Below are 8,710 nucleotides of genomic sequence, written 5' to 3' on the forward strand. Positions count from 1 at the left end.
AAAGAAATTGAAATCAGAATCTCAAAGAGATTCCCATGTTTAATGCAGCATTAGGCACAACCGATTTGACATACAATCAATCTAAACATCCATCAAAGAATGAATGGACATAGAAAATGTGGTTTATATGCCCAATGGAATAGTAATAAACTTTTTTTTCCTGTATTGGAAACTTTATTGGTCCTGGAGAAGTGGGGCGGCAGCCTTACCTTTTCCCATTGCCATTGATGGGGCGGTTCATGTGGTCGGGGAGGTCAGGAAGGCCTTGATCTTGGGCCGGGTGCTCAGGCACTCCACGTAGGCAGAGAGAGGGGGGAAGGCGTCCAGGCAGCCGGGGACCAGGACCTGGTGGATCAGCAGCAAATCCAGCAGGTTGTAGTCGGCGAAGGAGATCTGGTTGCCCACAATAAAGGCCTGGCCGCCCTGGTTCTGGGACAGCAGGGTCTCAAAAGGCTTCAGGTGTCCCGGGCAGCGCCTTCACATAGCCATTCTTGCCTGCCTCATAGTTGGTGTAGATGAGGGTGGCGTATTTACAGCGGAGGTCCTCCACGCCGTCATTCACCATGTCCAGGAGGGTCGCCTCCCAATCGTCCTTCCCGTACAGACCCAGCGAGCAGCCCAGGTGGCACAGGATGGCATTGCACTGGTACAGGGTGAGGTCTCCATCCTGGAACTTGGGGAGCTGCCCGTAGAGGCAGGAGGCCTTGAGCGAGCCCTGAGACCAGGTCTCCTTGGTCACTACCTCCTCCTTCCAGCTCTGGTCCTGGTCGGCCAGCAGCATGCGCATGGTCTCGCAGCGGCCTCAAACAGGGAAGGAGACGATAGTGTAGGGCGGCATGACTGCTGCGTAGCTGGCGGGCAGCTCGCGGCTGCAGAGGTGGACCTCGGTGGCAGGGCTGGGGCTAGTAATAACTTTTAAAAAGACATAAACCCCATATTTGTGACAAGATCAGTGAACTAGGAGAACATTACTCATTTAGCAAAATAAGCTAGCCACTGATAGACAAATACTGCATGATCTCAATAACTTGAGCTAAACTCAGAGAGAGAAAATGGTGGGGCAAGAGAAGAAGACTTGAAGAATCTAAGGACTTTGGTTGAAGAACAGAGAATTTCAGGTAGGAACCAGTGCAAGAGATCAATTGCACATCATGACTACAGATAAAAACAATATATTATATACTTCAAAATTTTGAAGATTTTGAAGTGTGCTCACCATGAACACACAAAAGAAGGTAGGTAATGCCTATGTTAAATAGCTTGATTTAACTATTACACAATGGAAACATCATGGTTTGATCCAAAATGTTCCCCTATGTGTTCAAACATTCAGTCTGCACCCGATGATATAATTGGAAGGTGGCAGAACATTTGAGGTGGAGCCTCGTGGTAGGAAGTTAGGTAGTGGTGGGGATAAATGAATGGTATATTGGAACTCTTTTTCTCTCTTTCTCTTCTTTCATTCTCTGTCTTTGCTTTCCAGCTTCCATGAGGTAAATAGCTTTACTATGCTATGATGTATTGCCTTAGCACAGGCCCCAAAGTAACCAAGCCAGCTTACCATGCAATGAAACCTCTGAATTATCAACCAAAATAAACTTTTCCTTTTTAAAGGTTGCTTTCTCTGGCATTTTGTCATACCAGTGGAACCCTAACTAACATAACTGCATATACCAAAGCATCATGTTGTGCATCATAAGTATAATAATTTTGTTTGTCCATTAAAGACTAAAAAAGAAAGATAATCTGTAATGTATAGGATGAATCTGAATAAATGCATGGCAAATTGTCAACATGCATTGAACAAATCATGCCACATCACTCATGCTAAAAACTATAAAACATACCAGAGGAAGCTGTAACTAACAAATCTCAAACCATGGGATATTGAGTGCACTAAAAACCAATTTGGTAAAAGAATACAAATAACATAAAAGAATATAACTAGTATGTATTAAAGTGTTTTCTATGAAAATAATGTACTTTCTTTTCATACACTTATGAAGTAGTAGCAAACGTTATATATACAACAAAAAGTCATCAATAAATTTCATAAATGTAGAAATGAAACAGTATTCTTTTAATTAGATGCAATAAAATAAAAATAACCAAAACAGTAAATAGATTCTTCCTACTACCTAAGAAAAAAGGGTATATTAAGAAATCCATATGCGCTAGGAGTGGTACTGCAAGTAATTCCAGTATTTGGAAAGCCAAGATAGAAGAATAGCAGATTCTAGCCTCAGCAACTTAGCAAGACCTTCAGCAACTTACCAAAGCCCTATCTCAAAAAAATAAAAAGGGATGGGAGTATATTTCAAAGTAAAGTGTCCCCTAGATTCAATCTCCAGTATAGAAAGAAGGAAGAAAGGGTTGAAGGGAGGGAAGGAAGAAGGGAGTGAGGGAGGGAAGGAGGAAGGGAGGGAAGGAGGAAGGGAGGGAAGGAGGAAGGGAGGGAAGGAGGGAGGGAGGGAAAAAGGAAAGAAGGGAAGGGAAAGGAAAAAAGAAGGAAGAGAAAGAACTCCCATATATCTGTAGAAACACAAAACAGCAGAAAACTTTAGAATATGTTATTTACAGTAGCTAATATCAAGCCACGGGATAAAAATATTCTCAGAAAAAACTCTATAGCCTTCAGGTCATATATCAACATTAGCAAGGAAATCTTTTGCAATGAATTAAGTAGCGAACAGGAATTAACCCCAGAAACTTGATAAAATGGTATCTTATCTGAAAATATCTAAAGATTTTTCAAAACTCTCGATAAACATTATTCCCTAGTTGGTCAATTTGCTTATCACAAGGAAATGGATCACCAGCCTGGAAACTATGTTAAAAGTACACTAGGATTAACAAATAAGCAAACAAATTACAAATACAATAGGAACCAGGTCAGAAAAAGAAGTTATCCACTAACAAGATGGGAAGGTGGGAATGAACACTGTGGATCTTATTAGAACTGCAATTCCAATGAGAACTCATATTTGTAGATGTATATGTGCATATATATGTATTTCAACTCATGGGGTGTTGAATGTACTAAAAACCAACTTAATAAAAGGACACAAATAACATAAAAGGATAATTAGTATGATTAAGGTATCTGGTATGAAAATAATGTACTTTCTTTTCATATACTTATAGAATAGTAACAAAAGTTATATATAATTATACCACAAAAGAGAAATCAATAAATTTCCTAAATTTAGAAATAAAACACTATTCTTTGAGTTAGATTCCATAAAAAAATAAATAAAACAGAAAGTATATTCTCCCTATGACCTAAGAAAAAGAATTTATTAAGGAATCTAGATTAGCTGGTAGTGTACATGTAGAACACATGTGTACATATATGTGCATATCATAGGCTTAGTAACAGTTTGTAAAGTCAGAAGTCCAAAATAAACTTCACTACTAAAATTAAAGTGGCATCAGGGATGTGTTCCTCTGGAGACTCTCGGGACCTCTAATTGTTTGCCTTTTCAACCTTCTAAAAGCCACCTGCGACCCTTGGTGTGTGTCTCCTTCCTCCATCTTCCACACAGTAGCACAGCTTATTCCAGTTTCTAATTCTAATCTTCTCTTCCTCCATCTTCCCCATTAAATTATGTTGTGGTTATATGTGAGCCCACCTGCATAAACCAGGAAAAGACTTCTAGTTCTTTGGTTAATTGATTAGTAAGTTTAATTTGGTCTGCGATCTTAATTCTCCTTTGGCCCCATGTAACCTAATATAGTTACACGTTCCAGATATTAGATCATAGCCACCACTGGGGAGCTATTATTCTGCCCAACAAAACACCCACAATCTTTTGCAAGAGAATTCCGCCGAATTTTTACAAAGCAAATGATCCCAATGCTTTAGAACTTTTCCAGAGCATGAAAAGAAGTAAAACTTAATTATTTCTTTTAATCAAGCATAATAACATTGATACCGAACTTGGCAGTATTAGCCCCCAAAAGATAGTAACAAACAAATCTCATTTCTGATCATCAAAGCCTACATCTTAAATAAAATATTAGAAATTAGAATTCAGTAGCACATCAAAAGAATAAATCATCAAGAACAAGTGTTGTTTTTCTCCTTAAACAATAAAAAGGTATTTTCTACAGTTTTTATTTGAAAAAAAAAAACCTTCTCAAATATCAATTTCATTGCTATGAAATACATCTTAACCCAAAAGACACCATTATAGTTCATGTATAAAGAGTAAGGCATATGAAGTATGACATTAGAAAGGAAGAAGTTCTCATATGCAACTCAAGGAACCAATTAAAAACCACTAAAAACAATAGAACACAGGAACTTAGCAAGGTTTAAGTTTAGCATCTTGAATAATAACTTTTGTATAAGCAAATGCAGCTAGAAAAGGGCCTAATAAAATAACTGTCTAAATTTACAAAATTAATACAAAACTAATGAGGATACATTTATCAAGAAATGTTGAGATTGAAGATGGAGGACTTCCGGGAAGATGGTGACCGAGAGAAGCAGCGTTTATGAGTCCCACTAACACTCGATCTCTAGTGCCACAAAATAAGTGCTTTTCATAGCCAGAAGACACCATAAGTAGAGAAATAAAAACTGTAAATACAAGGGACAGAGAAAAAGAAGGCTAGAAGAACAACCAGAGATCAGAAAAGGAACTAGCCCTCACTGTGGCAGCAAAGCCGCGCTGGCGCCATCTTCCCTCGCAGCACCAGGCTCCAGAGAAGAAAGGGACTCAGAAAGGAGCTCAAAACCAGAAAAGAAATACATCAGCCTCACGGCCACCAGGCTCCAGAGAGGAAAGGTAAGCAAGGAGCTGAAGTGAGCAGCTGTGGATCATCTGGGTGTAATTCAGCAGATTTTTCAGCACAAAGAACATCTAAAACTCCCAGTGGCCAAGCTCAGCACACCCTCCAGGGACTCAGAATGGAGCTCAAAACCAGAAAAGATATGCGCCAGCCTCATGGCCGAGTGTGTGGCAGCGGCGCCATATTGCCAGTGGTGGCAGTAAGTCCACCAGGTCCACCACAGCTCCAGATCAGTGCACTCAACAACTGAGGGAAATTGCAGCCCATAAGGGAGAAATCCCAGTACTGCACCGCCAGGGACTTGCGCAGCTTTGATAATCTCTCTGGGTCTGAGATTTTGCAATCCAACACAGTGAAGGAGTAGCAGTGGCAGAGATGTCACACCATAGTCACAGCTCCCCATGAGAAAACACATAGCCTGGCACCCCCATGGTCTCACGCAGCCTCGATTAACTCCCTGGGTCTAAGACTTTGCAATACAACCCAGTAAAGGAATAGTGGTGACTTAGATTACCACAGACTGAGATCCAGAGGACCCTAAGTGAAGTCATAGTGACCCAGGGAAGAACCCAGAGAAGGCACAAACTTCTGAAATCATGGGAAAGAGGAATAACAGTGGAGCAATGAATGCCCACATCCCCACAATCAGAACCTGAAAACACAGAGATTCAGATATCTCCAGGAGATCCCTGTGTCATTTCAGACCATAATGGAATGAAACTAGAAATCTGCTATATAAGAAGACCCAGAGAAACAACATAAACATGTGGAGATTGAACACCACACTTCTGAATGAAGAATGAGTCATAGAAGATGCAAGAGGTGAAATCAAGAAATATCTAGAAACAAATGAAAATAAAGATACAACATATTAAAACCTCTGGGACACTTTGAAGGCAGTATTAAGAGGAAAATTTATAGCACTGAGTGCTCACATAAGAAAAACAGAAAATCTTCAAATAAATAACCTAAAGACATACCTCAAAGCCCTTGAAAAGCAGGAACAATTGAACCCCAAAGCCAGTAGAAAACAGTAAATTGTTAAAATTGAGCAGAAATTAACGAAATAGAGAATAAAAAAGCAATACAGAAAATCAACAATTCAAAAGCTGGTTTCTTGAAAAAATTAACAAGATAGACAAACCACTAGCCAACCTAACTAAAAAAAAGAGAGAGAATAAACCCAAATTATGAAGATAAGACATGAAAAAAATGACATTACTACTGACAGTGCAGAAATCCAGAGGATTATTAGAAACTACTTTGAAAAACTATACTCCAACAAAATGGAAAATCTGGAGGAAATTGACAACTTCCTATATAAATACAACCTTCCTAAACAGAGTCAAGAAGATATAGAACACTTAAACAACCAATAACAATTAAAGAGATTGAAACAGCAATAAAGAGCTTACCATAAAAGAAAATCCCAGGACAAGATGCCTTTCCAAGTGAATTCTGTAAAACCTTTATAGAAGAGCTAACCCCAATAATCCTCAAATTATTTCGCGAAATAGAAAAAACCGGGACTCTCCCAAATACATTCTATGAAGCCAACATCACACTAATACCCAAACCGAATAAAGACTATAGGCCTATATCTTTGATGAACTTGGATGCAAAACTATTTTAAAAAATACTAGCAACATGCATTCAAAACCACATCAAGAAAATCATACACCATGACCAGGTAGGGTTCATCCCAGGGATGCAAGGCAGGTTCAAAATACAAAAATCAATCCATGAAATTCATCATATAAACAGAACCAAAGACAAAAATCACATGATCATTTCAATAGATGCTGAAAAAGCATTTGATAAAATCCAACATCCATTTATGATAAAAAACACTGCAGAGAATTGAAATAGAACATCTCTCAACATCATTAAGGCAATCTACAATAAGCCCACTGACAACATCATATTAAATGGGGAAAAACTTCAAGAATTCCCCCTAAAAACAGGAACAAGACAAGGATGGCCATTATCACCATTTCTCTTCAATATAGTACTAGAGACTCTAGCCAAAGCAATAATGCAAGAAAAGAGGAGCATACATAGGAAAAGAAGAACTCAAACTTTCACTATTTGTAGATGACATGATACTATATTTAGAAAACCCAACAAACTCAACCAAAAGGCTTATAGAACTGATCAACAAATTCAGCAAAGTGTCTGGATACAAAATCAATCTTAAAAATCAGAAGCTTTCCTGTACACCAACCATAAATCCACTGAAAAAGAAATTCAGAAAACACTTACATTCAGGATCTCCCACAAAAAAAAATTAGTAATATACTTAACCAAGAAGGTAAAAGATCTCTACAAAGAAAATTATAAAACATTGAAAAAAGAAATCAAAGAAGATCTTAAAAGATGGAAAGATCTTCCATGTTCATGGATTGACAGAATAAATATCATTAAAATGGCTATCCTCCCAAAAGTGATCTACATATCCAATGCAATGCCCATTAAACTACCAAGATCATTCCTCACAGACATAGAAAAATCAGTCCTTAAATTTATGTGGAATAACAAAAAGCCAATAATAGTCAACATAGTTCTCAGTAACAAAAACCATGCAGGGGGAATCACAATAACTGACTTTAAACTATACTACAAAGCCATTGTAATAAAAACAGCATGGTACTGGCACAATCACAGATACATAGACCAATGGACCAGAATAGAAGACCCAGAAAAACGTCCTCACACTTACAGCCAATTGATTTTTGACAAAGGGGCCAAAAACATACACTGGATAAAAGATAGCCTCTTTAACAAATGGTATTGGCAAAACTGGTTAACCATATGCATAAAATTGGAAATTAATCCCACTTTCTCACCCTGCACAAGAGTCAATTCAAGATGGATCAAAGACTTGGAAATCAAACCAGAGACCTTGAAGCTCCTTGAAGAGGGCATAGGTCCAACACTGCAACACATAGGCACAGATAAACACTTTCTCAACAAGACCCCAAAGGCACAACAAATTAAAAGGCGAATCAAAATATGGGATTGCATGAAACTGAAGAGTGTCTGCTCAGCAAAGGAAACTGTCAAGAACCTCAACCGAGAGCCAACAGAATGGGAGAAGATTTTTGCCACCTACACCTCCTATAAAGGACTAATATCTAGAATATTCAGAGAATTCAAGCAACTCAACACTAAGAAAACAAAGTATCCAATAACAAAATGGGCAAGCAAACTAAATAGACATTTCATGAAAGAAGAAATTAAATGACCAATAAATGCATGAAAAAATGCTCAACATCATTGGCAATCAGAGAGATGCAAATCAAAACTACCCTGAGATTTCACCTAATACCAACTAGAATGGCAATCATTCAAAACACAAACAACAAATGCTGGTGAGGATTTGGAGAAGTGGGAATTCTAAAACATTGTTGGTGGGATTGCAATTTAATGCAACCACTTTGGAAAACAGTATGGAGAATCCTCAGAAGAATGGGAACAAATCTACCATTTGATCCAGCAATACCACTTCTGGGTATCTACCCAAAAGACAGGAAACCAAATTACCAAACTAATGCATGTGTATCTATGTTCATAGTTGCACAATTCGCCATAGCCAAACTATGGAAGCAGCCAAGATGTCCATCAACAGATGAATGGATTACAAAACTGTGGGATATGTACACAATGGAATATTACTCAGCTGTCAAAAAAACTCAATTACATCATTTTCATGGAAATGGATGGAACTGAAGGACATTATGCTAAGTGAGAATAGTCAGTCACCAAAAATAAGAAATCAGATGCTTTTCCTAAAATATGAAAGCTAAGGAGAAATGGATCATAGGAGGAACTCTAGTTGAAAAAGGAAATCCTATAGAGCAGCAAACAAGACAACCTAATGAGGGGATGGGAGGGGGGAAGAAGGAAATTCTCT

The 8,710-nt window shown here is 38.2% G+C and overlaps 1 pseudogene across 1 annotated transcript; it reads right to left on the minus strand.

Annotated features, from left to right (window-relative positions):
* Positions 1–205: 205 nt before the first annotated feature.
* On the minus strand, positions 206–838 carry LOC308268366 (glutathione S-transferase P-like; annotated as a pseudogene). Its single transcript has one exon. The product of its transcript is annotated as a glutathione S-transferase P-like (transcript).
* Positions 839–8,710: the final 7,872 nt, after the last annotated feature.

This window comes from Muscardinus avellanarius, assembly GCF_963383645.1.
Source record: "Muscardinus avellanarius genome assembly, chromosome: 10".
Taxonomy (NCBI): domain Eukaryota; kingdom Metazoa; phylum Chordata; class Mammalia; order Rodentia; family Gliridae; genus Muscardinus; species Muscardinus avellanarius.